The sequence below is a fragment of the Ciconia boyciana genome, chromosome 6 (genome assembly GCF_034638445.1).
Source record: "Ciconia boyciana chromosome 6, ASM3463844v1, whole genome shotgun sequence".
NCBI classification, from domain to species: Eukaryota; Metazoa; Chordata; class Aves; order Ciconiiformes; family Ciconiidae; genus Ciconia; species Ciconia boyciana.
The window spans coordinates 65,802,669-65,829,585 of record NC_132939.1 but is presented as its reverse complement, the minus strand read 5'-3'; the positions used below and the strand labels follow the sequence as shown (position 1 = coordinate 65,829,585).

The 26,917-nt window shown below is 50.3% G+C and overlaps 1 protein-coding gene across 1 annotated transcript in view; it reads left to right on the top strand.

Moving 5' to 3' along the window:
* The window catches only part of DAAM1 (dishevelled associated activator of morphogenesis 1), a 97,901-nt gene that overhangs the window by 9,073 nt on the left and 61,911 nt on the right, over positions 1–26,917 (top strand). The window contains exon 2 of the mRNA XM_072865690.1: positions 9,588–9,685. The gene's annotated coding sequence lies outside the window, so the exon portion shown is untranslated. The remainder of the gene's footprint in view (positions 1–9,587; positions 9,686–26,917) is intronic.

Sequence of the window (26,917 nt, the reverse complement as noted above, 5' to 3'; positions counted from 1 at the left end):
AGGCTCGGATGCAGGAAAATAAACAGACCTCCTACACCCAAGCTGGGAGTCCTGGGCTGTTGCACAAGGGGAGAAGGTTGTAACCAAACATGCCTTTCATCGCCTCTCTACCTGTGCTGCTGCTGCAGCTGTCTCTGCAGCGCTGTGATTGTGTTGCTGTCTAATTTATAATATCTGCATTTGGAGGACAGCTTTATATTCTTGCTTCTAAATTCTTGCGTAGCTCCAAGAGGGGAAATTATCACTAACATTTCCATTTTGCACGTGGTTTCGTTTCTGTTCAGAGTTTCGCGTTATGAAAGCTTGCAGGATGCTGCTGTTGGGGATATGGTGTTGGCGAGCCCGTGCCACACATCTGGGCAGAGGAGCAGGGCGGTCTCTTACCTGCGCTTGTGGGATGCTCGGTGCTTTCTCAGCACTGTTGCTTGTGCCCGCACCGCAACGAGGAGCCTGCTCGACTGTTGGGGTACGGCTGGTTCGGTTCACAGCGCCTGGGCTTCGGCTGCCGAAGTGCCCGTGGTCCCAGCTCCTCAGGACAGGCTCCAGGTCATGCAGTGCCCAGTGCAGATGGATGTTAGCAGCTTGCCTGTGCTGGTCTAACCCCAAGCCTATTAAAAGCCCACAGGACCGAGTCTTCCCCTTCCTCCTCCTGCTTCCTCCCCCTCCCTCGCTTTTCAACACCAGGTTTTTGTATAAATCATCTAGGATGTGATCACACACGAAACTCGCGATTTTTAATTTTTTTTTTTTACAGCTGAGTTAGGAAGTGAATTCAGCTCTCCAGGGTTTCAGTCTTGTGCTTTTTAATCACGAGGTTCTCCATCCTTTCTACTCCATCACTTGTGACATGACGTCTCCTCAGCTGCATAAGCTTTTCCTCTGCTTCTGCCTGCAGAAACAATAGCTGCTGGAAATGCTCTTCAGGAACCTGAAATGGATGAGGATTGCCTGTGGAAAATGCAGATTTGATCTACGTTAGGTCTTTTTGTTGTTATTTTGTTTGCCACTTGGTTATCCTTTTCCTTCAAAGAAAAGCAAAGCCCTTGTTCTTGCAGAATTCATCGCTTCTGATGTGTTACTCGCTGGAAGTAACATGCTCAAAATACTGCGTTCCTTTGTGCATCTTTTCTTTATTTTCCTTTTCTTTGTCAGTGGGAGCTTAGGGAGTATAATGGGCAGATTAGCAACTGTATTTGTGGAGTAACCCATCTTTGTGCAGGTCTGGCTAGAAACCAATTAAGCTTGTCTTGATCTCTAAATGAGATTTTTGTCGGATGCCTTACCCAACTGCCTTTTGCATCCGTTAATAGCGGAGTGGGATGAAAATAGCTGAACGTGTAAAGATCACATGTTGGATAAATAGAGAGGCGTTGGTTGCAGAGAGGTTCCCCGGGATGCATGCAAACCACTGCCTCTTTGTGCAGTGGTTTTGTAGCTCTAGTTCTTGAAATCTGGGATTAGGTATATTTGGCTGCTAGTGTGCAAACCTCCGTGGTAGTGTGCCCGGCGCGGGGCGGAGGCAGAGCTGCCGGATAAATAGGGAACATCCTGTGGACTTCATTAATGTACCGGTCTCCATCCCTGTAACATCCCTGGGATGAGAGCAGGGCGCGTTCTGGAGCTCCTGGTGACTCTCTGCTGTGGGTCCCCCAAAGTGCCTTGGCCTGGGCTTATCCCCCTGGACCTCGGTTGCTTTTCAGCCTGGGAAAACCCTGCAGCTTTTCAGGGGGCCATGTTGCATCACTGGGCTGGGGGACCGTGCCTGGGTGGTGGTTGCTGCCGCTGTGATGAAAACTGGTCCGGGAACAGTGCTTCAGTGCGGCATTTTTTGAAGAGATCTGACTAAAGAAAGATGCCTTTAATAAACCGTGCCTTCAGGGAACCCTTATATCTCTGTCCCAGACTGTTTCTGTGTCAAGATAAGATTGCAGAGCAGCTGGATTTGTGCTCTGCTTTGGGAGGTGTAGGTGGGGGAAGGGCACTGGGATTTCTTTTAGGGTGCAAACATTTGTTATGGTCACCTTTATTTGTAAAGGAACTACAGACAAGTAGTGCACAGCCTGATATCTTCTTCCCTGAATGCCTGGCTTCTCTGTTGTGGCCAAACAGTGGGGAGAGTGATCTCAAGGGAAGGAGGGAAAGAAAACAGCAGGCGAACTGTGTTCCCTTTGTTGGAAAGGATCCTGTTTTTCCCCATCCCAGCCCTCCTGGTTGCCACCCGACTGCTGCCGCCCCAGCTCCGCAGGCTCTGCTGGTGGTGGGTTATGGGGTGTTGGTGGTGGGATCACGATGTTGCACGTGTGCAAGGACGTAGCAATTGCAGAGCTAGGAGGAATAAATCCATGTGAGGCGTGGTCAATGGCAAACGGGAGCTCCTGGCGTAAGCAGGCTCAGCTAATTTAATCTGCGGTGGACCCAATCTCCTTTGTCTTCTAGTTGAGTTAAATATACCCTTTGAGTTGTGGTTACAGAGGCTAACTCCAATTTTGATTATGCAAAACGTGCTAACGCGGGACGCAGCTGGCTGCCTGCGAACGGAGCTGCGAGGAGAGTGGGATGGGGCATCCCATGGCCAAGACCCTCCTTGCTCTCTCCTGCTAACCTCTATCTGGACCACAGCCGAGGTGCAGGATGCTCGATACGCAGCTGCGTGGAGATCTCTAGCTCTGGGTTTTCAGGCAATGCAGATTTTGGAAGCACTAGGTCTTGCAGTATAGCCATAAGCTTTCCATCTTCTGACAGGTTTTAAAGTTTAGTGGCTGTGCTGCAGCTACCTGGGCATGGCTAGTGGCTTCAGGACAGAGAAAAGGACCCTCTCCATCTTTGCAGAATTGCCAGAGGCAGCAGTTCAGTATTTCTGGATGCAAAGGAATAAAAAGCTGTTGGTCAACTTGAGCAGCAATCGGAAGAAGTTTTAGTCTTGGAAGGCAAAAGGGAAATTAAATGCCAGTGGGGAAATCTATTGTATTAGCCCAAAGGTGCCACCTGGGAATTTATGTGCCTGGGATTAAGATCGGCAAGTTGTGGCTGTGTGCGTGTTGGGGGCTGCCTGTTTGCACCCTGGTCTGTGTTGGTGCTCTGCTGAGCTGCTGGGTGGGTCTCTGGTTGCTTTATCTCCTGAGGTTTGTCCTGTGTGACAGCATCTCAGATTCTTCTGTGTTTGGCCCCATGAGAGTCCTCGAAAGACCAAAAAGTCACAACAGGTAAAAAGCGCTGCTGCATCTTTTCCAGGGTGCCAGCCTCAAAGCCAAGAGTCGCTTTCTCTTTTCAGCCTTCTCTATTGCAGGCTTCAAAATAGCCAAGAAAGCGGTTCATCAGGAGAGCTTTAACAAAATGTGACTTCAGGGTCTCCAGTATCGGCAACTTCCGAGTTAAATACCCATTGACAGTCATGCAAGTGACTTGTGCGGGTATTTGCTGTAGGCTGGCAAGCCGCTATTCACCATTTGCTTCTCTGCAGTATGTGACCAGCTTATCCTTGAGCAGCTGGATTTAACCCCCTTATCTGCCTGTGCGCTGGCAGCGTGGTGTGCCGTGCTGGCCCACCGCGCTCTCCCGCTCCTCCGCCCCAGTGTGCCGGGAGGAGCCCGGATGGCTGTGGCCATGGCTGGAGGTGGGGGGCTTCCGGGGGAAATGGGTGTTTGCTCTCCCTGGGATGACTGATTGCTTCTGTTATTTAAAAAAAAAAAAAACTCCTGGAGAGGGATAATTAAGCTGATTGAAGTGTTTAAGTGAATGAGTTTCCCTTTAATTTTAAAAAAAAAAAGTGTGTGTGTATATATATCATCATGGTACCTAAAAGAATGAGCCACTTTATCCCTGATTTGGCTTACAGATGGAGAGGGAAGGCAAATTTTAGATAAAAGGCAGGGGGAATCAGCTTTACCCTTGAAAGATCAACTCCTTGGCTTCTGTGGCGATGCTTGAGTTTGTTAGTTGAGAAGAGCAGAGATCCGCTTTCCGAGGGCAGGGTGGTTTGTGCTTTCCCAGTGTCCGGGAGCAGAGCAGCACCGACAGTACAGTGGGAAGAGGGTCCCCTGGCGAGGGTGAAAACCGTGGCGGGTGGTGGCACATCCTCAGCCCTCTGCCCCTTCATCCCCGCAGCATTTGCTGGCGTTGTCTCCAGCCCCATGCTCTGCCTTTCCTCTTTGCCATTTTAAATGATTTCCAGTGAGCGAAGAACTGGATATTTGCTGGCCGCATATTCCTGCGTTGCACTGACTTTAAAGGTATATCTGTGCCTGTTCTGTATTGCTTCTGGTGTGCACGGGCAGCAGCTGAAGGGAAGTGCCCGGTGCTCAGGGATGCTCACGGGCTCACCCACCTTGTCTGGGTACCAGCCGTGCCACGGCGAGAGCACAGAGCTTGGTTTAGGACTGCAGCGGAGGGCGATAGTTCCCGAACGCTGCTGTGCCTGGCCTCAGAGAGATTCACGATGAGGGTGATTTCTGAGACGGTGCAACCAGCAAGCACTTGGACCCGGCAGCCAGGGACCTACACAAAGCACACGTGCCAGCTCGCTCTCCCTCTCGCCCGGGCTGGGAAGGGCTGACAGGGCTTGCAGCCTTCTGGGCTCTGTGGTGTTATTTATTGTGTCCCCAAGAGCTGTGAGCCCATTTCGATCACCTGCACTCATGTTGGATGCTCCCTGGTGCTGTGCACAGCCCATCTGCTGCAAGGTGATAATTGCAAGCATCCCGGGCTGCTGCAGTGATACAAATCCATTGATTTATTTTTTTTAAAAATTCTCACCACCTAAAGGAGCAGTTTTCTCCTCACCACCCCCAAATAGCAGGGTGGGGGCGGGTGGTCCATCCAGGGTGGCAGTTCCCAGTCCCTGAGCCAGAAGGACACTGCAGAGCCGGGAGCCATGCCCTGGGGCTGGGAAGAGGCAAGGGACAGTGTCACACCGGGGATGCGAAACCCGTTAGCGTTTTATTCTGCAAAGCTAGTGTGCACGGGAACAGCAGCTCCCCGATGGCGAGTTGAGTGAATAGATGTGACGAGACACATTTGTTTATCAAAATACTAATCGGTGCTGGGGGGATGGGGTGTGTTTTGGGGAACGGGTGAGGCAGCGTGGTGGGGCATGGGTGACTGTGAGCGATGGGGACCGCAAACACAGCTGTGTGTGCCTGCACGCCCTGATAACTTGAGCTCATCGCTGCTGGGAGTCCCTCCCTCAGATTGCTGCCAGAGATGTGGTACCCTTTATTAATCTGCAGAGATAATTGTAGTTTTAATGTTACCAGCGGGGGAGTTCGCATGAGTTGGAGGCATTCCTAGAAGACCTCCTCAGGTACCATCCTGGAGGCATCCAATGTGACTCACTGTCTTCGCTGATGTTTTTTAAAGTAGGTCTCAAATTGGTGCGGATTTTAAAAACTAGGAGATGATCTGAAGATGGGGATGCTGGGAAGTAATCCCAGGAGGTGATTTGGAGCCGTGGAAAGCGGTTTGAGCTGTGATCAGCTGCGACCGTTCCTGCCAAAGGCAGTTTGGGAGCAGGGCTGCTGCTGAGCCCACGGTGGAAGGGCAGCGCCTGGCCCTGCCATCGGTGTTTGACAGGACTGGTTTGACTGATGAGGGTGTGGGGAAATGCCACACGTGCATAAAAGCTGGGGAAATGCTTCATGCTGGGGGGGAACGTGAGCGCTCCTCTTGCCTTTTCATCAAGAAGCTAAAAAATGTAAGCATGTATCGCTTTGTCAGGGCGGCAGTGGTGGGCATCCAGCAGCTCTTCAGTCTAGCAAAGAGCCTGCGTCTGGAAGTCAAAGCTGGAAGTGTGCTATCCAGAACAAGGCACAGGTACATCCATATATTTATTTTTTTGAGCTGCGTTTAAGCACTAGGACAAACACTTGCAGAAAATGGCCTCAGCCCCATCTCGACATCCTAGGTCCAGACCACTGGCAGCTCCAAGAGGGAGCTTGAGCTTGACAGAAGTGCGTTCAGCCCTCGGTATCAAGAGAAGTGGATAAGATTAACAGGCTGCAGTGCTTGGGAGTTCCACACTCCAGGAGAAATCACTCTTTCAGAGCAGACGCTTCTAATGGAGCTTCACGAGGCTGGAGGAGGACGATGCAGAAGAGGTCAGTGTGGATCTGTGCCACGTCTCACCAGGTCCCCACCTCCCCTGCCCCACGGCAGGAAGCCCTGTTCGGATGAGCGACCGATGGGATGCCATCGGCAGCAGCAGCCTCTGCATCCAGACCCTCCATCCCACCCTGCATGGCAGCTGCAGCCCTACACAAGCCAACAAACAGGTGTGGATGGAGCTTCTGTGGATGCAAAGCAGATGTCAAGCAGCATTTTTACCTACTTGCTTGCAAAAGTCATCCATCAGGTCTGCCTGCCGTGGGGCAGAGAGGTGGGGACGAGGTGAGGCAGAGCACAGATCCAGGCTGGCCTCTGTATTGTCCTCCACCAGCCCCATGAAGCCCTATTAGAAGTGTCTGCTCCAAAAGAGTGGTTTCTTCTGGAGTATGGGACTGAAATGATAGCGCTGCAGCTTCTTACTGCTGAGGATAGCCCTCATTTTGTCTTGTCCCGTTGATCTGAATGAAGTAATTTATAAGGACATTTTCCATGAATCAATAAATCCATGCTTGCTGCTGTGCCTGGGAGGTTTAATTTGCTCTAGATACTACACTGAGTATCTCTGTCCTGAATTGCACTGTGAAGTCCTGCTCTTTGGGAGAGGGTGGGGATATGGCTGGATCATCCAGGAATCCTGCAGGAGGCTGATTGTGCCCGGTCTGTCTTAATTGTGCATCTCCCAATGTGGATTGAAGAGGTTAGGGAAGGGTGTAAGTGTAATAGTTTCTCTAGGTATGCGTGTGGAGCTTAAGGAATTTGTCCCTTGTGCCAAGCAATTCCTGATGTTACAGGTCTTAGGGAAACTGAAGCCAAAAATTAGAGGGGAGGGACCACTGGCCTTTGGAAGGGGACCATGGTGCGGAAATCTCGGTTACAGGTAGGTTTCCCTTGCAGATCTCTGCATGATGTTTCCTGTTGAGAGGAATTGAAAAATTCCTGTTGCACAGTGCCACCTCCTCTTCGAAAAACTGCTTTTGCGAGTTAAGGAGCACGCATCTTTTGAAACAGATGCACGTGCGTTGAAGAAGCCTGCCATGGGATCTGCCTGAAAAAAGAGGGCTCAAAAACCCTGCTACACACCGAGATGTCAAAGATAACCTCAAGATCCCCACTCCCCAGCTTGTTTCCCTTGCTTTGTCCAAGGACCATGATCTGGTGGGTCTGGAGTGGTAGTCATGGGTGGGTTCAGCCCCTGGGAGAGGACCTTGCTTTCTGCCCCACGCCATGGTTTTGGGGTGTTTTGTTTGTGCTGAGGGGTGCAAGGCTGTTGTTGTGTGCGGGAGGTGGTTTCTGACTTGTTCTTGGGCACAATGGGTGTTTTGGGGACCTCTGAGCTGATGGGGCATGGACTGGAGTCAGCTGTCCCCCTGGGCACCCAGAGCCTGGCACTCCATCCCGCTCCGCTTGCCCAGCTGCGCACCCAGGGACCCCTCTGCTTCTCCTCCAGAGGGGCTCTGAGACTGGTTTTGCAGCTCTTGGAGGTCAGAGCTCATGCTGGGAAATCCAGAAATCTTTCCAGAGCCAAACCACGCCACAGCAAGCGGGTGTGTGCCTGGTCTCTGCTTCTCATTTCCTTCATCACTTCAGAGAGCAGTTGAGCTGCACACGGGGTTTCAGCGGGGTGTCCCCTCTTTTGTTCTTACATATGAGAAACGTCTGTGCATGTGTTTATATTTAAAAAAATATATATATTTTTAACATAGCTGACTGTGAGCTATGCCACTCGGATAAAACCGATGCATCTTCTGGTGACAGGGCTGGATGTGGGCTTGCTGCTCGCCACGCTGCTGCCCATCGTCTGGGACAGCGAACGCAAGGTCAAAGCATCGTCGTGCCAGTGGCAAACTGGAGCAGCCGTATAAAGTTGTCATTTTAAATAATTGCCAGGATGGTTTCTCCTCCCTTTCTCCCTACCCCGCAACTGGTCTGGTTGGGCGAAGGAGGGATATGGCTTGCAGCTGCCTACCTGTTGCACTGGCAGCTGTGTGATGGTTCTGCTGGTCCAGCCGTGCTTGCACTTGGAAAAAAACAAGTGTTTACAGGGAACGATCCCAAACTTGCTCAAACCCAGCTAGAAAGGCTTCCTCTGATGTGATCAGTTTTTGGAGTAAGTCTCTCGGCACCAGTGGTGAGGCCCAGTTGCTGTTATTTGTATCATAGCCTGGCCCAAACCTTTCCATGTGTGTCCGTCGTGCGTTTTCTGTCCCCATTTTCCCACATGCTTGCTGGCGTGTTGGGATAAAACCGATGCATCTTCTGGTGACAGGGCTGGATGTGGGCTTGCTGCTCACCACGCTGCTGCCCATCCTCTGGGACAGCGAACGCAAGGTCAAAGCATCGTCGTGCCAGTGGCAAACTGGAGCAGCCGTATAAAGTTGTCATTTTAAATAATTGCCAGGATGGTTTCTCCTCCCTTTCTCCCCCCCCGCCCCGTCCCCATGTTCTTCCCCGGCACCGTGTCCTTCCCCACCCACAACCCGGGGGCTGCCTGGATCTGTTCAGGATTTATGTTAAAAGGGAAATTTTATGTACGTAATTAAAACATTGTATTGCTGGGTAGAAATGGGATTTGGTGCTTACTGCTGTGACTCTTTCTCATGCGTGAGGGTGAACTGATTGATTACTGAGGTTTGAGATTAAATATTCCCCTGAGCTCCACTGCCATTTAATGTGGTGGGGGGAGGGCAGAGAGAAGGGGAGGAGGAAAACGATGGTTTTCCTCCAAGGCAAGGAGAGCAGGGGAATGTCTACTGAGCACATCCCCTTGTCTTGCTCTGCACGCCGTGTGCTGTAACGGAGGCTGCTGGCGCTGGTGTTGTGGACCACGATAAATCAGTTGCCTTACTCTGCATCCATAATGGTGGGCAAGCTGCTGATGGACTTTGCTCGTTCCTCTCACCACTGGGTCGAGCATCACATCCCATCCTGTCCCATCCCCGTAGCTCAGCTGCACCCTCGCCTCCCTGCATCCCAGTTCCTGCTCGTGTCCCTCTGAGCCCGGCAGCGGGGTAGACCTGCTGTCCCCTCCCTTCTTCCTCGGAGCACACCTTATTTATTTATTTTCCTTAATTTCTTTTAATCCAAAAAACCCTCTCTTTTTGGTTTCGATGGGAGGGGAGGAAAAACCCCGATGCACCACTCCTCAAGCCCACAGCGGGAGCCTCGCCGTGCCGGCACAGGTTGGAGACACCCGCCTTCACCCACTTTCCTTGAAGTCTAATTTTAGCTGAAGGCGATGGGATCCCTCGGGGGTATGGCGGAGGTTTCCTGTCAGCCTAGACCTTAAGAAACACGCACGCAAACAAAAACAACATAGAAGCACTTAGGTTTATTTGGGTGAATTCTTTTAAAAAAGGGTGTGACTTATTTTTGTGAGCAGCCCCAGCGCACACCGGCTTTGTTCTGCTGCAGTCGGGTATTTCAGGTCTTCCAAGATTTAATCAGAATAATTAGTTACTGTCTGTTTATACCTTCTGGTTTTGTTGCAGGGTTTCCAAAGGGCGTATTTATCTTCCAGAGTGCTGCCTAAGTGTCGCTTAATCATTAAGCATCTGATTTCCTCCAAGTTATCTGTCATGCTGCTTATGTAAGTAAATAAAAAAAAAAAAGAAGGGAGGGTGGGGATGGTGTTGGTGGATTCTGCCTGGGGGGGTTTGTAAGGACTTTTCCTGATTGTCATGGGTTTAATTGCGAGTTGCCTTTGGTTCCCAGCCATCATGCGGTGATCAGAGGACTGCGTGTTTGGATTGGTGCTTAACGACCCTGCCAGTTTAATGAGGTTGCTTTCAGCCAAGCCTTCATGTATACCCCGCTAAACTGGCAAGAGCTGTGTTACTCCCTGTCATTTCAGGAGGGGGGGGAAAAAAAAAAAAGACCTTACAGAAATAAAGAGCTTTTGCTTTTGCTTGTACAGTTACGCCTTTGACTCCTTAACCCGGTGGTATCCCTTATAAAAATCACAGCTCTGCCAGGAAATAAATTACTGCTATAAGTTTGCCAGGATTGGAAATTGGGTGTTTTTCAGCCTGTATTTGCACATTTGGTTTGGGAAGGGGGACCAGTGATGCACACGTTTTCCATCTCTTTAACACGGGAGATGAGAAGGACACAGAAAAACACTACAGAAGAGGACGGGATGGCTGGAAGGGTTCATAATAAGACAGATGCGGTGCTGAACCCACCCTGGTTCATGCTCAGCGCCTAGATGAATTGCATGATATTTTCCCTTCAGTATTTATCACTGAGAGCAGCTGAGGGCGGTGGCCGTGCTGATGGCAGTGTGAGGCCGGACGGTTTGCTTTCTTTCCCTTGGTTTCCCTTTCTTACCAAGCTGGGGTGGTAGGGGTTGGTAGGAGTTGGGTTCCAGCATGGTGGCTCGTCAGCTGCTCTTGCCACCTCCTTTGTCATGTCCAGCGTGCAAACTCTGGGGGCGAGGGTTCGGAGTGCACGCTCCGTGACGGGTTTAGATCCTTTTAAATCCAGAAGCAGCCATTGCCATCAGCTCCTCTGCTCTCCCGTGTGATAGGGACTGTAAATTTTTGAGGTCAGTAACTTTGTGTTAGCCCTTCTTGGGGATTACGGATGTGCAGCAGGGCTTTGCTCTCCTTCCCCAGTAGAAGCTCGTTAGAGGGAAGGAGCCAGGGCCAGTGCAAGGTGGGGCCATCGGGATCTGCGGGGCTTTGGTGGCTTCAGTAGACCCAGGGAAACGCGCTTGCATGGAGGCTAAGGTTGAAGTCCATCTTCTCTCTGCATTTGTTGGGGAGAGTAAAGACAAACCACTGCGGTACGGCATGTCTTGGACTCTGTGCCACGGCAGATCTGAAGCTGGGCAGGTTTCCCACATCCTGTCTGCCTAACCCAGCTCCCGAGCAACATTTTGGGGAGATGCTGGCAAATCCTCTGTCCCCTCTGGGACTGACGTGGTGGCTGTCACAGGTGGCACCGGGTTGCCGGTGGCCCTCGCTCTTTCTGCTCCAGTGTGCGTGGGGGTGGGAAAAGTCTGATTTGATGAAAATATTCTTAAGGAAGGCTGTCGACCTGATTTTTTTCCTTGACGTTTACCCAGCTGGAAAGCTGGTGGAGGTTCAGACGACACCTCCTGAACTGCTGGGGATGTGTGATGTGCAGCACGGCCATTGCTCCTGCCCGGCATGGCCCCTCCAGCCACAGCGAGGCATGCCGGAGGGGGTGGCGGGTCTCTAATCCCATTCCTACTGGTGTGTGCCTGCCTGCTTCACTCAGTCTTTTGCACATCTGCTTGGTTTGGGCAGAGGGAGCGGTGGGGAGGAAGAGCAGAGCTGCTGGGAGTTGAAGAGGGTGAAAGCACGAAGGGGAAGGAAGGTGGGCAGCATCATGGAGGTGGATGCTGGGAGGAGACAACGTGACCTGTTTGCCCGGTGCTTTAGAAGCTGCTTAGTTAAACGAAACATTCACTAGGGAGCTACATTTGGCTTTTAAATAGCTTTGGAGCATGTGAATGCTCTGTGTTGCGCTCTTCTCCTTTCTATGGCAGGATTCACCTCCTGTCCCCATCTCTTTCAAGAACGTCTGGCTGTTAGCAGTCCATCTTGGGACACAGGAGGTGCAGCTTGGTGGCCACGTGCTTTCAAAAAGCCCTTCTGGTTCTCCCCAAGCTCCTCATCAATCCAGACCACCCCTCCCTTGACTTCTCCCAGTCTGACCGCTGCGAGCCTCGGTGATCGGGACTGACCAGGGGTCCCCTCTCCTGCAGAGTCCACTGCACGCCAGGAGGTCTGGTGCTCACCACCCGGCTCTGGCTGGTCTGGGATGAGCTGGCTGGTCTTCTGTCACCTCTCTTTGAGCATCCCGCTTCAGGCAGAGCTGATGCCCCTTTGGCTTTCCTATGCTTTTGCAGGCCTGTGTGTTTCTTCTTTCCTTTCAGCCACCTGAAACACTCCTCCAGAAGACTGGAGAATTATTGTTTTCCTGGAATACCTTATTTCCCCGGTTGTCCCTTGGTGCCGAACTGGATGTTCTTTGTGCGCTTGGGCGTCCTGCTACTTGGTAAAGGAAATTCGTAGCACTTAGGATTTTTAATTCCTGTAGAAAATTAAAGTATTTCAAGCTGTTTCCTCTTCTTGGGCCCCAGAATAACGCACCCCTGTGACCGAGGATGCCAAAGGCAGACACAAATCCTGAGGATGGGGATGCAAAGGATGTTTGCTCTCCAAAAAAATTCATCTCAGTCGAGGATGGGGAATATTCCCCTACACCATAGCCACCCTGGTGGGACGGGCTGTGTCCCCCCAGGCAAGCAGACCGTGGCCACTGGGTGCCACTGAGGTGCCCCCAGGCACGGGGCCACTTCCCTGCTCTCGCCCTATGCCATGTGCCCACCAGCCACTTCCAGACGTGGCAGGGAAAGGTTTGGGAGGAGCACACCCTGTTTTCCTCATAAAACTCCAAACAAGAGGCTTGGCCTGGTTTAGATTTTAAAAATAACTTGCACATTTGGAAGCTAAAGTTTCAGAAGGGCTCCGAATGGAATAATGGCTTTGATCGTGGCAGTCCAAGATCAAGGGAGGGCTTCTTAGGTTTGCTGGATCAGCTGGAAAATATATTGTAGTGTCTAGACTTTATCATCCTCGAGCAAGGCTTTTTTTTCAACTCTACAAAAGGTCTAATCAGAAGCCCACGTACAGTTGATAGGAGGGCTCCTTCGGAAAGGAGCCTGCTCTGGGTTTTGATTGAGTCCAGAAGCAAGTTGAAAGAGGTGGAGATCAGCTTTGGACTTTGAAGGACCTCTGAGCCTCTGCTTTGCAGGCGCTGCCGTTTCTGATGAGGCCGTTGGCATGGATGGAAGTTGCTGTGTCAGCAGTGGGGTGAGGAGGCTGGGGACAGGGACCTGCCGTGTGCCAGCCCCCCGGTCCCCAGAGCAGCTGGTTCTTGCAGCTCAGCACTGCTGAGACCTCGCTGCTCACCCTTTGGCTGTTGCGGTTGGGGTCAGCTGCTCAGACCAGCATCTCCCACAACCGTCTCAGTTTTGGCTGTGTAATAACCATAAATGTCCACGTTTGTTGGTGTTTGGGCAGAACTTTAGAATTTCTTGCTTAAGTGTAGAAAATTTATGTTTTTCTCTCTTTACTTTCCATAAGTGGGTTTTTTAAATAATTTTTTAAATTATTTTATTTTATATTTTATTTTATTTTATTTATTTTATTATTTTCCATAATTCCAAAGGATTAGAGGCAGAGGAGTGATTTCCTAAAGTGCTTGGAATAAACTCAAAAGCCTGTCATGAAGGCGAGGATATTTGGCCACGTGCATTCCCTGACTCTCTCTTCCTGAAAGCCCATGTAGCAATTGAGCTCCGTTGCGTTGGAAGATGCCCCATTGAGAAAGCAGAGGCAGTTTTTCTTCGAAACGCTGTTTTCTGCACAAGGTTCTTGGGTGTGTTTTGGCAGGTGTGTCGTTGGAAAAGTCATCGTCGACCATCTCCTCGGCGTGTGCTGCAACGCACCATGATGCCGCACTCAAATAACTGCACGGGCTGCAACCATAGCCCGAGGCTTTGGTGGAGTCGCAGCCTAGCTGTGAAAGCTTCAGCTGGAAGCTTTGGAAAACATTTGGATATGTTTTGGAAAACATTTGGATCGAGGATGTCATAGCTCTGCGTCTGGTTGCTTTCCTTTGCTTTGTCCTTGAGAGAGGGAACTGCTGTTGGGTTTCTGTTTTTTCTTTCCATCAATTACTCTTTTAGTCGTACTTATTTCCAGGGATGAATCAGAGCAAACGCCAGCGTGTAAACAGTTTGCGGTGTAAAATGGTATTAAAATTGGGCTGGAAGGGATCTTGAGCTGTTACCTTGTCCCCAGGGCAGGGTCATTTGAATCCATGCACAAAACTGGGAGGCGATCATGTTTGCTGGGAGTTGTTTTCTCATAAATTATCTAAGGAGCAGAGGCAAAAATCTACCAAATAACGCTGTCAGTATGAGTGCGCAAGCCTCCCTCGGTTTATTAAAATTGTTTGCTGAATAAGTGTTGAAAATTAATGCTGGGTTTGTTCCCAGAGATATTCAAAGTAATTTTCCAGAATAACCTTTTCCGCCTTGGCATTTGCCAAAATACTGCAGCTTTCATGGATGAGATGCATTTACCCGTAGCCTGTATCTGATGTGGAGCCATCCCTGTTTTGCCCCATTTTTGAGACAACCAGACCCCAGAAGCCCCACTGGGATGAAGAGCAGTTTTTTCTTTGTTTCTTGTGAATTAGACCTGACTTTTCAGTTCTCCAGGTGTTCCCCGCTTGACCTGGCAGAACAGAAAGCCCCCAGACCCAGCCTGACAACACAGGGTGGTTTGGGGTGCTGCAACGCCAGCCCCGTGGAAATCAACGGCAACCTCTCCCCTTGACATCTGCAGGTTTAGATAAAGCCGCGAGACCCTGGGCAGTGGTGGGAGAGAAGTCTTCACTTCTCTTCACTAGAAATCCTCATCTGCTTTGAGATCGAGAGCCAAGCAATGACTTTCAGTTAATTTCTCCTGTATCTTCCTCTGTCTCAGCTTTGTGTCTTGAGCGATGGATCAGAAAAACTATACGCAAGAGCCCTAGCTTAATCCCCTCACCTTTTAAAGGTGCTGTAGAGCTCCAGTGGGTCTTTTTTCCTTGCTTTTAGCTCCCCGTTTCAGTGATAAAAGGTTTTGAAAGAGGTTCACCTGTAGCCAGCTGGATGCTGGCTTGCTCTCCAGCCAGCGTTGCGTTGGTATTAGCATCCACACAGCCCAGACGGTGACTGGTTTTCCTTCATCTGGTCCTTTCCCCAACCAGTTTATAGTAGGTGATAGCAAAATTCATCCATCTTTGGCTGTATGGCAAGCTTGGCGAGCCCCCCCCGGCCCATCTGTACATTTAAAAGTCAAGATGGCTGGCATTAGCATTATTGTTTGGCCAAACGTATGCAGAGATATCACGGCTTAGATTTGTTACAGATGGGTTTCTGGATATAGTCTAAGGCATTCTGCCAGCCAATTTTATATCTGTGTAAAAGTGATTGGCATCCCTATAAATAAAGCTGCTGTGGGGTTATAAATCTAAATATACTTATTCATTAAATTATTTTTACATCTCAAGTGGGTTGCCATCCTGGGTTATCATAAGTGAACCATGCTCTTCACATGTGTGTTATCCACAGCTTCAGGAATGCAGCTTCTGAGGCTTTGAAATATTTTTTCCCTTGGAAATACGTGTGTGTGAACTACCCATGAGTCCCTGTGCCACAGTGGGAGGAAGGACCTTTTCACTGGGACCTCTTCACCGTCAGCACTGGGAACGACCCTGTCCTGGAGACTGTTGTAGACAGCTCCAGTAGCCATAGTGGCTGTAAATACGGGAAAGTGAACTCTTTCTTTTTTGGCTCACAAATGAGTATGACTTTGCTGGGGTATTTAGTCCCCATGGCCAGGTAAATACTATTTGTGTGGCTCCTTTGGTGCTGGGAAGGACTCCCCGACTAGCACCTCCATCCATGTCCTTGGGTGAGGAGTCTCACAAAGGGTTCCTTTCCTCTGCGCCATGGGCTGGGCTGCATGGGAGAGGGGGTCTTTCCACCTTGTTTGACTATCCCTGCTGTTGTTTCGGCTGCAGGAGTGAGGAAGAAAGTCCCCCAGACCAGCTCCAGGCACTGCCATGAGCTGGGGAGGTGCAGAGCCGGAGGGAGAGCCTGGCCAGGCACCCACGCAGCCGGGCAGCAACACAGGCGCTGGTAAATCTGGCTTGGTCTTTAAACAGGCTTATGAAAACACTGTGAGCTGCAACCTTTGGTTTCTTTGGGTTTGTTTTCCTTCTCCTTTCAAAGCATTTGAATATTCATTCAGTAAATGATGAGGCATAGAGCACATGTGCCTGAGAGGCAGAATATTAGTTGCCTCACTTTCCTCAGTAATAATGTGCATCATTGAAAGTTAACCTATGATTTTAGCTTAGTTTCCTAATGAAAGGAAGCTTTAAAGTTGGTCTGTCCGTCTGCTCCTCTTCCCCCGTCACTGACAATTTATCAGGTCCATTGGCTGGTTTTATCCTCTCTTCCAGATTGATTTTCATCTCAAATATGTGGAGCTGCTGCAAGTTTTGTCAAAACAGGCATGAGGTTAGAAGGGTGTTGTGGAGATTTTATATTAAGGGAAGGGATGAAATGAAGACTCAGTCTGTACTAGACACAAGGGAATACACATAAATGTTATGAACATCCAAGCCATAAAGAGTGCTTTAGTTGGATTTACCACGTTACGAGACGCCAGAGAGCCCACACTGCAGGACTCTGCACAGGCATGTAGGTGTTGCAGGGGGGATGTTCGCCTATGTGAATTCTCTGATGTCTAATAAATGTAAGTTCATCCTGCAACCTTAATATAACTGTGGCTTATATTGCTTAGGTTCACAGAGGGAAATCTCCGCTTTGTTAGTGTTGGTATTCCTAGTGCTGCTTACCCCACCGAATGTAGTTTCTGTAGCATAGCAGGGTCAACGCAGTCTTGTAGGGTCTTCAGAGGCTGGTAGCAACGTTTGCATGTCTTGACCATTTGCTGGAGCTGGTTGCAAGTCTGTGTGCCATTCGGTGTTGCGGGGACAGGGGAGGACAAGCTGCTGGGATTTGGCATCCTGAAGGTGGGAGCTGGACGATGGTGTTGAAAACCTCACCATCTTCCATCGCAGAAAAGCTTAGCGTGGCAGATGAGCAGCAGATGGAGAGGAGAAGCTGTCAAGCCTGAGTGGTGGGTCCTGTGTCCCTGTCCCTGGGTTATTTCTGGTGCACAGTGGCTGTGTTGTAGCTGCATGGTGGAGGTAAGAGGTTGGCATCTGGGTTGTATCCTGGAGGTACCAGGGGTGACGTATGGCTTGGACAGACCAGATGTATTTGACAAACTTAGAAGTGAAATGAATCACCTTGTCTGGTGCAGGTGAGGGCAGAGATGATCTTGGCCGTGGCGTGAGACCTGCTGTGTGGCTGGTGCCAGCAAACAGGGAGGTGGTGGCCTCCGGGAATGACCTTCCCATGGTCCCCATGTCCTGCTGCAGATGCTGATGCAGTAAGGGAACCCCTTCCTCCCCAAACCAGCAAACAGCTCCTGGTTGGCACATGTTACCCAGGCTCTGGAGGTCCTGGAGTGAGTGCCCAGAGCATCCATAAGGTAGTCTGGAAGTTATGGTGTGACCAGCTGTGCTCGGTGCTGCTGGGAGCTAGCTGCCAGTAGATGGGTCCTACGTGGGTGTGTGAGATCCTTGCATCACCTTATGTCTCACAGGGCGGGGGGGAAGGGAGAGAGACCCTGAAAGACCAGCCACCTACTTCCCTGCAGGGATATGGTGGGGTGCGAACAGGACTCAACGATCATTGTGTTCTTGGTGAGCTGCCAAATGTTTGCATATCTGCCTGGCTTTTACTGGTAGGTGTCAATACTTTTTTCCAGGCCTGCTTTTTGTTCTCTGCTTTCCACCAGAGCTTGAATTCTTTGCAGTGTTGGGTTTTTTCTCTTTGTTTCTTTTTTTTTTCTTTTTTTTTTTCCATTTGGTCCTTTATTAAGAACACAGCTGAAGTACTGGGAGCCCAAACTAAACCTGTCTCTTACGCATTACCCGATTAGACGCCATGGTAATAAGCATTTGAATCTAAAGCTAGATTAGGCAGGGAGCAGTCTGGGGCTGGATTTGCATAGCACGCATTCCTTCTCCATATGACGTGTTGGTAAATCTACTGAAAGTGAATTTATAAAGCGCCAGCATGCTTCAAGTGCTCCTGTTGATGCATGGGTTGCTCCCCCCACGAGGCACTCAGCTGGGCAAAAAATGCCTGTGATTGCCTGGAAGATGCTTTTTCTCCCCTCCTCCTGCTCTCACAGCTCATGTTGCAGTCGATGGGGACGGGTAGCTCTTGCCAGCTCTAAAAACCTGCATTAATGGGGTTTTTTTTTTCTGTAGAAGCAGTTATTTCAGGGTGTTTTCTCTTTCTGTGGCAATCTCCTGCGGTAGTGAAGTGAATCTGGAGTTTTAAGGTACCTATCCAATGTGCAGCTTCTTCAAGCTTTCACTGTAGCGTTACAGTTCTTGTGCTGGAAAATACTGCGAAGATTTGTTATCCAAAAGCCATTTAATTTCCTTCCCCTGTGGACAGTCACAAGATTGTGGGTGATCTCAGGGTTGCTTTCTCTTTGAGTTATTGCATTAGTGTGTGTTTAGGGCATCCAAAGTGCAGTGTTAATCCGGAGCAATGGGCTCCCGAGGTTAGATATGGAGGGAAATGTTTTTCAAGGTTTAGTGCAGTGGCTAGGCAGCAAACCTTCAGGCTCTCCGTTATAGGGAGGAGTTTGAGATGGAGGTTCTGGATGTTGGAGGTTCTGGAAGTTCTTGTTCTGTTCTAGGGAGGGTTTGAGATGGGTGTGCTTGTGCTAAGAGCTAAGCAGAAAACAGCCTTATCCAGCCCCTTCTCATGGTGACCTCCATCTTGTGGTGAAGCGTACGGCAACAATACCTTTGGGTGTCTGAGCAGAGACGCTCTGACGTCGTTGTGGCCCCTGAGCTGGAAAGCACCATGCCCGCTGGCTTGGCTTTCCTTTTCTGTTGTTAGGGCTCTGCTTAGCCACTTCAGGAGCCCAATGAACGTGGCTCACCCTCCTCGAAGCCTTTGCTTGACTAGCTTGTGACCCTCGTAGCATGGGCATGAGGAAGCACGAACAGATGAACGGGGCTCAGCTCACTGGGTTTCAAGCTTCGTTAGACCTGCTGGGCCTCACTTCATTATCAGTGGTGTTGTCTGGGCTGTGTTGAAAGATCTGGCGAGCTGGTTAATAGAAAGCTGCAGCCCTGAGTGGCTCCTATCAGCAAACTCAGTCACCACCTTCGCTGCTAGAGGTGTTTCAGCTTCAAAGCTGCCCAAAGGCGTGGGGGTGAGTTTGGGGTGTTGGGGTGTTGGGGACACACGTTCTCACTGGAGAGCTGGGCGCACCTGATGTCAGTCAAATACATCGCCCTGAAGCCAGGAAAGGAGGTGAGCTTTGAAGGAATGTCACGAAGGCGCTGATCAGCAGCAGTACCATGAAGCCTTGCCCAGGCAACAGATGTGAAGACCTCTGCAAGACCCTGCCGCCACCAGGACTCAGGAACCCTCAAAGAGGTGAAGTTCTCCTTTGCTTTAGATTGTGAGTAAACCAGACTGGTGTTGATGGGGAGAAGTACTTTCACTTTGCGGGCCAGACTGGTGGACTCCAACCCCGAGCAAGAAGTCATCTGCAAGGAGTTGTGAGCTTGGAAAGGGCCAGGAGCATCAAGGACTGGTTTGAAGACTCAGGAAGGCGAGTGAAGCGATGGTGTTGAACCATGGGGCATCTCTGTGGAGATGTCAGTGGGCATGCAGGAGGGAGCTGGTGGATGGAAGAGGGCAGAGCATGGTGCTGTACCCCAACAGAAATGGGTGACATTATGGCTTTCTGAGCCCATGTTGTGCCTGCGGTGGCTGCTGGGAAGGTACGACTGTGCTTGTGGGTGCATCTGGAGTGTGGCTAGTCCCAAATATATGAACATCCAGACTGCCCTCCTGCAGCAGACGAGATTAAATTAAAAACTTCACACGCGGTTATCTTCTCTCAGGGTGTCTGAGCCTCTCAGGATCCCCTTGGGTCACTTTTTCAAGCAGTTCTTTGCAATTGCAAGGCTGGTTTTTTTTCTTTTTTAATGAAAAGGGAGGTCATTGTATCAATATCTGCAGGGATGGGAAGCTTGTATTGCAATTTGTGGTGGGTGCAGTGTGAAAACCTGCAAAGAAGTGAAATCCACTTCTGTACGTAGCCCTGGTGGGGAGGTGGCCACTGTCGCTGCGATATTGCACCTTTGAGGGGGGATTTCTCACTGGAACATTTGCTCCAGCGGGGTGGAGAGGCTCATATTTTAAGCAGCATATAGAGATGGAGGCAGGCAGGATGCCCAAAGCATTAGGGATGCTACGGATGCCCTGTTTGGACTTCAGAGTGTCTGGGGAAAAACAGATTTGGTTAAATCAGTGCACAAAAGAAAAAATAGAAATCCTGTGCATGTACTCAGTGTGTTTAAATTTGGTTTGTATTGATGCTGCTGATGCTGATACTTTCCTGGATTAAGCATTAAAATAGCCTCTATTGATTTTTAAATGCATCCCCTTGGGATCTCCACCAGATGGATGTTCCCCTCTGGATGCTCCTGCCAGGGAAGAAGGACCTTCCTTCAGTCCATCCCCGGCAGCGATGGGTCGGCAGACTTCGGAGCGAGCCCTTCCTTGCTCCCTGCCATTGGTGGGAGGCAGGATAGTTAGGCAATTAAAATGGTGTGCCTCCATTAAGGTTCGGCTCCTCCGAATTGCAGGTGGTGGGTTTGAGCAGCTCTCCTGGGAAACCCGAGTCCCGCTGTCCCGTGGCATGGGGTGGTGCAGCTCCATCCTGGTCAAAGCGGGGCTTTTGCCATAAGCTACATCATGTTGCGTTTACATAAAAAAAATATAGTCAAGCCTTCCAATTAGTCTCGCCTGCTGTGCTCGCCTGCTTTTCTTTATTATGTTTAAACGCAAACAGTCTTTTAGTGTTATGTGATAAAAATTGCTGCTTTTTCCCAGGCCGGGTGGGAGCAGGCGTCACGCTGGAGCTGTTGGGATCGCTTTGTGCCTGATGTGAGCTCACATATATTGTTTATCAGTGTTCATCTGCTGAAGCACGGGGAGGTATTAGTGTCGTACTGGAAGGAAAGCGGCCGGCGGGCCCATCAGACATATTTATCAAGGAATTCTCAAACCCAGGTTCATACTTTAGGGGGAAAAATCACTCTGGATTAACATCAGGATTTAAAAATCTTTAAAGGGCAATCAGCATCGGGTAGGCCAGCTGAGAGATCTGACAAATGTGTTTTGTTTGCTTTGGGCACTTTCTGGACTACAAGTTTAATGATATCTTGAAGTTTAATGATATCTACCCATCAGGGTCCCTGTTAGGAAGGACTCCTATTTACAGCAGCCTCCACCCAGTTTCCATTTTGAAAGAGAAAAACCCAGCTTGCTGCACACCACAAGCTGCATAAACACCAGGTTTCAGTAGCCTCACCTTAAGCATGGATAATCCTAAAAATCTCCAAACACAACCCAAAATTAGCCTGTTGGGACTCAGCCGGTAGCTCCTCGTTGCCTTGCCGTGGTGGTGGCCCCACGGCAGACGTTGCTGTGTTGATGGATTGGAAGCGTCTGCTGCTGAGCAACTTGGAAACTCCAGTTTGCAAAGCCAAATTAATTAAGAGGCTTTAAGAGAGGAAAAACCTGCCTGCCTTCCCCCTCGGTTTTACACTCAGAGAGCCCATCTCACCCGGGGATTACTGTTGAAATGGGGAGCAGTGAAATGGAAAGCTCAGCAGTGAGGCTTTGCATACGATAAATCAAAGTCACAGCCCAAATATTCATTGGAGGAGCAGGGCTTGAGGCTGGGGGTGGAGGAAAAAAGGGGGAATTAAAGTAAAGGAAGGTTTTTATTGACCTATTGTTCTCCAGGAAAAGGCTAATTGGCAAACAAATATCCTCCAGTGGGAAATACAGCTCCTCTCTCCCCGCTTGCCAGGCTGTTGAGTTTTTATTGACAAAAGCTTTGCATTGTCAAAGGGAGTAGTCAGAGCCGGGAGTGATCTCGGAAGTGAAGTGACTTAAATCCACGTCCTTTCAGATGGAGAGGGAAATACTGAGAGGGGAGGTCTCCTTCCAGTAGCAGGGCTGGGAGGTGGTCCCAGCGCCCGTCGTGTCGGGAGGTTTCTGATCACTGAAGCTGCTCCTCCTGGCTATTTATATGTAACTTGTGATACACTGGGGTGGGCATCACAGCCCGGTATTATCAGCCCCTCCTGGAGGTGTTTTGTGCTTTGCGTGAGTGTTTTCCCCCAGCTGGGGCCAAAACCAGCTTTGGAAATGGAGTGGGGCTGGATGTTGGCTTGTGCTTGTGCTGTGTGATGAGGATGGAGCTGGGATGGAGGAGGATGCTCGCCCTGGGACGCTCGGTAGGGCTGTAGCAGCCCCCTGAGCTGCCCGGGGAGTCTTACATCCCTCTCTAGACTGTTTTTGGCCTTGAGGGCTGCCTGCCCAAGGCTTGGCATCACCCAGCCTGGACACCTGCAAAGGCTCCCTGAGAGACCAGGTTCAAATGGCAAAGGACAACTTCTGTGAGGATCTTCTCTGCAAGGCTGCGGGCGTTCCGGAGAGCCCCGGGTCGGTGCTAATCCGTCCCCGTGCATGACCTCAGCTCTGAAAGGGCCATCTCTGCCCCTTTGAGCCCCACCACAATACAGTGCCAGCAGCTGCCGCCCCGAAACAAGAGCGGGGTGAGGGGGGAGCACTGCGAGGGGCGGCCCCTCGCGTTGCCTTTCCTTTCTGCCAGGTTTTTCTGTGCTGCCTTTTGAAGCCGGGCCGGGGCACGGGGAGGGCAGGGGGATGCTCCAGCATCCTTCCTGGAGAGCCCCCCGCTGCCTCTGCCTCCCTCCGCCTTCCTGGGAAGTCTCTTGGGCTTAACCCACCAAGGACAAGTGTTGTGCCTGGGTTTTGGGATGCAAATCATTCAGGGCATTTAAGGGAGGAATATGTGAGTTGAAAACTCTTTCTTTCTCCCACCGCCAACCCACCCTGCTTTTTGGTTTGCTAAAGAAGGACCACAAATCTGCCCGGCTGCTGGAAAAAAGGCACGTGTGCCTTTGTAGAATTGGGTCATTTAGCACCCTAGTGAGTATTAAGAAATATATATATATATTTATATAGGTTCCCAAACTGGGTCTTGTCTGTGGTTCCATGCTTGTTGTCCTTGTTCCTGAAATAAATGGCATTTGCCCGAGCTGATCTGCTGGAGCTCCTGTAAGAAGCGGCCTGTAGTGGTTTAGAGGATCTGGTGCCGGCGCTCAGCTCGTCACCGATTAAGTTCATCCTTTTAATGGAGAACTCATGACCTCCTTCGGCGTTACTGCACCGCTCACTGTCTAGCTGACTAGGAAACTTCCAGCAAGGTTTGGTTTTTAATCCTCAAAAACCAAACAAAGTTTTACTCTAGCAGCATCTTGCCTGGTCAAATTCATCTGTGCACTGAGCTGTGCCGGTCTCTGTAACTGCGGGGGTTGAAGGGCTGTGCAGGGATCCCTGGGACAGCTGACGGATGCTGCAGGATCTTCTTGAACCCAAACTTATCTCCGTGCCCTGGGACAGAGATGGTCCTGCAACATGCCAGCAACCATCCCCTGCTCGGACTTTTGCTTTCTTGCCAAACCAAGCAGCGCTGCTCCGAGGATTGATTTCAGCTGGAGAGCACTAAGACAGATCCCGTCTCACCCTGCTGTGCGCCACGCTCTTCCCCCTGAAAACTGGATTGCAGAGTCAACAGCATCTGTGCTTCCCGTGGCGGGGAGCTCGCTCGTGTGCTGGAGAGGCAACTTCCGAGCCGGACTGTGGTTTTCTCATAGTGCGATGGAGGTTGTTGCTCTTTTCCCTGAGTAGCATCATCGACACCTCCAGATGGGAGTCCCATGCAGACATATACAAAAAAAGTCTCTCCCAGCACTTTTGCTGCTTGGAGTACGTGTAAATTTTGTTTAGATGGAAAAAGGAAGGCTTTTTCTCATGTGTTACAAATTTGTGAAACTATTTTTTTTCCTCACTGGTGACCATATAAACGTTTACTGGCTCTGTGAATAAACTGGTTTGATTTTTCTTGTTGCACCCTGAATTTTACCATCAAGCCCCCGAAGCTCATCTGCCCTTGAGCAGAGCAAAATGTTTTCTTGTGAGACAGCAGGCCCCAGTTGTATGCTGCAGGTTGTGACGAATGCCACAATAAAAGGAAAGAATACAAAGAGGAGGCAACACATTTTAGGCGAGTGTTGGGTTTTTGACAATGCTGGCAGATGGGGCTTTCTGGGAGCAAGCCGAGAGCCTGTGACTGCTGGTGTCAGGGGCAGTATGCCGGTGGCCTTCGGGTACTGGGCAGCCCAAGCAAGGTTTGGAGATGCAAAATGCTCTTCGTTGGGTTCATGGAGTATAACAGCATTTCTGGGAAAGGAAAGGAGGATCTGGGGTAATTCAGGATTTGGCAGATGCATTTATAAATCCATGAAACCCAAGTCTTTGAGATTTGCTTACGCTGAGAATTATGGCTCTTGTGATTTAGCGATGAGTCAGGCTTCTCCTGGCAGCTGATTTTCCTGTGGCATCACGGGAAGGGTCCTGTCCCCATCCCCTTTCGCAGCTGCTGTTTCACGAGTGGATGGAGGGGGAAAAGGCAATCGTCGAGCAGTTTAAAGCCTTCTAGCCGAGTGTTTTGGGTTTTTCCCCCTCCTGCCGATATGCGTGGATTTCCACCGAACACAAACATTCCCCTCCTGTGCAGCCTGTGCCTGAAAACAGCTTTACGCTGGAGAAACGGGTTTTTGGAAATCGGCATGGGAGCTTGTGGCCAAAAAATCATCCTGGTTGTTTTTAACAGGAATGGCCGTGCTGGGGATGCCAGCACCGTGCTCAGCGTGGCGTCCATGCTGGAGGTGCTGCTGATGGGCTCAGGTCCTCCGGGCTTCTGCATTGGAGGAAGGTGGCTCCTGCTTAGGGGAAGGCAATCCTGTTTCTGAGCTTTTCATCCACACAGGGGCTCAATTTCAAAGGTTTTATTTTTAAAATTAAATAACGTTTGGGTCCCTCTCATTAAAAAGGGTTTCTTTGCACTGGCTTTGGGGCAAACATGAAACAGAGCATCACTTCTCGCTCTTGAGAGGGATGAGCCCAAATGCTGACACCTGATCGGATGGGCAGAGCACCGTGCGCGTTTCGGAGGGCCCACAGTTGGGACTGAACCCAAGAAGAGGTTGGGTTAGCAGGCGAGGCCAAGGAGGGTGCTGGCTGTCTTGGTTCCGTAAGGTGAAAAATCAAAACATGTCCAGGGAAGGCGTTGCTGTTTCTCAGGGGATGCCTCAAATATACAGCTGGTCTGAAAAATGCCGTGGGACCACCTGTTTTTTATTGCTGTGGAGGTCTGGACATGACTTACCATGGGAGGAAAATAATCTAGAATTGTTGGTTTAAAAAAATGATGCAAAGTAATTAGTGGGTTTGATGTGCACCCCAGCACTGCGCTGTGCGCTGGGTGTTATATGCGTGGGGAGAAGCACTGAGGGAGGGTGCACCATTGCTCAGCAGTGGGATGGGACAAGCACAGGGTGCGATGTGTGGGATGCCAAATTTCTGCCTTCTGCGTGCTGTAAAAAGTGGTCTGGGACACCCAGCTCTAGCACTCGGTGGGGGTGACAGTGTCTTGCAAAACTGCCCACCGAGGCCAAGAGCCTCCCGGCCACCGCCAGCCAAGGAGGTCACTTTGCAGTGGTGGAAGAGAGTCAGAAAATTTCCATCAGTTGGGAGCATCCCAGGCTGCACTGAAACTCTGCGGGGTGGGGGGAGGCAAAGCTTGGTGTGGCCCAAGATGCCAAAATTGGTCGGGGCTCAGCAGAGGCGGTCAGTGAGCGTTACTGCACTTGCACAAAAATACTGTCCTTTTGTGCAACACGCTGAAATAAAGCTCGCCGTTGAGAAAGAGCTCGCTCGGGATCTTGCATCCTTCTTTTGGGAGGGGATGGGAAAGGAGCCAGAAAAACAACACGCTAATATTCATATTTGAGGATTTAGCTCCTAGCTTCTGGGCGGATTTGGAGGCGGGTGTGAAGGGGAGCGTGCACGCTCCTTTGCATGCATTTGTACCCTTGCTGGGTATTTTTAGGCTGCAGACCGCAACGCTGCAATACTGGTGCTGGCTTTAAACCAGCTTGTTGGGGCATCGGTCACAGGCAGGCTCTGGCGGCAAGTTGCTCCACGCGGGCTAATTTAGCTTGACGAGGAGGCTGTTGAATATGCAAGCGGTAATTGCTGCTCTCGTTTCCTTAAAGCAAAGGCGGAAGCGACACCAGGGTCCAATTTTCTCCTAATGACTGATTTCATTTAAGCACTGCTCAGGGCAATGTAGGCTTGGTGCTTTTTTTTCGGGCTGGGAAAAACAACAAAACTCATCTCTCTGTGCATCACTGAGCTGCAGCCCATGGTCTCTATCCTGCGTGGGGACCCCGGTCGGTCCTGGTGGCACATGTGGGCTGAGCTCCTTCTCCTCCTCCTCCTCCTCTCCCTGGCCTTTCAGGCTGAGCCCGTCACACACACATTTCCACCCTTGTTTCTGTGAAAGCAAAGTTATTTGGGAATGATTCAGCCCCATCAGTCCTTCCTTGGGATTTGGGGTTTGGCTAGAAGTTCCCTCAATGACCCTTCCCATCCTATCTTCCCTTGCTCTGTATGTACAGGGGCAATTAAACTTAATTTATTCTGGCCCGCTCAATAGTAAAGGCCAGAAGGCACTATTAGATCACAATCTGACTTAAATTTATTGATCTAATTAATGCTCAAAGGTATCAATGGAAGGTGGGAGCAGGACACTTGACATGTGATACTGCGTGGAACTGGTCCCTTCTGCTCTCCTTAACGCAAGCCTCCAGGTTGCCAGGGGCTGTCAGTTTTTCTCCATGAATTACTGATTTCTCTAGGATTTGCAGGGAAGAAGGCTGCGTAGCTGGACTTTGTTCTGACGGTGCAATCTGCGCTGTCTGCAGCTCCCCACGACCTGCCAGGGAGCTGTGTTTTGATTTTGATCCATCATGTCAATGAATATTCATCAGCCTTCTGAAGGTTTAATGCTATTTGCCTGGTAGCTAACGTATTCTCTCTCTAACCCTTTTTAGCCTTGGTTGCTAATAACCTACAGCCCACTCAGCCTGCACTATAGGGTGGTTTGGGTTTTTT